Here is a 1,555-nt window from a genome sequence, read left to right on the forward strand (position 1 = left end):
AGTTTCCAATGGTGCAAGGAATAGTGAAGCTTCCAGGATCTTTAAGCTTCGGGGGCAACTTTTGTTGCAGCACAACACTACATTCCTCGGTAAGAGCAACGCTCTCTAAGTCATCGAGCTTCACTTTCCTAGAGAGAATACCTTTCATAAACTTCGTATAGCTAGGCATTTGTTCAAGAACTTCAGCGAAAGGTATGTTGATATGAAGTTTCTTGAACAGCTCCAGAAACTTAGAAAACTGCTTATCTAACTTTTGCTTATGCAGCCTCTTAGGAAAAGGAGGTGGAGGATAGACCTGTTTCTCCCCTGTATTAACCTCAGGAGGAGTGTGATCCACAGTTTTCTTCCTTGGTTCCGCTTCTACTTCCTTCTGCACATCTTCTTTAGCCACAACTTCATATTCCAAAACTTGAGATTTTTCGGGGTGTGTAACCTTCCCAGACCTCAATGTAATTGCCTTAACCTGCTCTTTTACTTCCTTCTTGCCTGGAACTTCTATATCACTAGGTAGTGTACCAGGTTGACGATTTAGCAAGGCATTGGCAATCTGCCAAATTTGATTCTCCAAGGTCTTAATAGAAACCGCTTGGCTCTTGCACATGAGCCTCAATTTCTCCAATTCTGAATTTTCATTAGATTGTTGTAGTTGGAGTTGTTGTCTTGATGCATATTGCGGTTGTTAAAAACCAGGAGGGTTAAATTGCTTTGCAGCATACTATTGATAAGGCTGTTGCACCGCAGTTTGAGTGTTGCTCCAGCTGAAGTTAAGATGATTGCGGTTGTTGGGATGATAGGTGGCTGGAACTGGCTGCTGCGACCTCTGAAAGTTTCTTACGAACTGAGCTGATTCACTAAAAATAGCACACTGCTCCGTCTCATGCGCACCAACACAAAGCTCACAAACACTAGTGATCTGATTAACTCCATAATTAGCCAAAGAATCCACCTTCATCGTTAAAGCCTTAAGCTGAGCAGCTATAGCAGTAGCTGCATCCACCTCCAGAATTCCTGCTACCTTTCCTTGAGGTAGACTCTGAGAAGGTTTCTGGTATTCATTAGCAGCCACCAGTTCAATCAACTCATAAGCTTCATCATAGCTCTTAGCCCATAAGGCTCCACCTGATGCTGCATCGAGCATGTGTCTAGACTGTGCTCCCAAACCATTATAAAAGCAATTGATAATCATTCAGTCAGGCATCTCATAATGAGGACACTTCCTAAGCATCTCCTTATAACGCTCCCAAGCTTCACATAAAGACTCTCCCGATTGTTGCTCAAATTGAGTAAGAGCATTCCCGATTGCAGCTGTCTTCGCCATAGGGAAGAATTTAGTAAGAAACTTTTGAGCAAGATCTTCCCATTTGGTGATAGTGCCTGGTGAATGCAACTAACACTTAGCTTTATCCCTCAGAGAGAATGGGAAAAGCCTTAGCTTTATAGCATCTTCAGAAACAATGTTGAATTTGAAAGTGTCGTAGATCTTGATGAAATCTCTAATATATATGTTGGGATCTTCCGTCAAAGAACCCCCAAACTGGACTGAGTTATGCACCAT

The 1,555-nt window shown here is 42.4% G+C and overlaps 1 non-coding gene across 1 annotated transcript; it reads left to right on the plus strand.

Moving 5' to 3' along the window:
- Positions 1 to 1,196: 1,196 nt before the first annotated feature.
- LOC141683764 (small nucleolar RNA R71) lies at positions 1,197 to 1,307 on the plus strand. The gene has a single exon (XR_012560431.1). It is a non-coding gene; the product is annotated as a small nucleolar RNA R71 (small nucleolar RNA).
- Positions 1,308 to 1,555: the final 248 nt, after the last annotated feature.

The sequence above is a fragment of the Apium graveolens genome, chromosome 1, assembly GCF_009905375.1.
Source record: "Apium graveolens cultivar Ventura chromosome 1, ASM990537v1, whole genome shotgun sequence".
In the NCBI taxonomy this organism is placed as follows: domain Eukaryota; kingdom Viridiplantae; phylum Streptophyta; class Magnoliopsida; order Apiales; family Apiaceae; genus Apium; species Apium graveolens.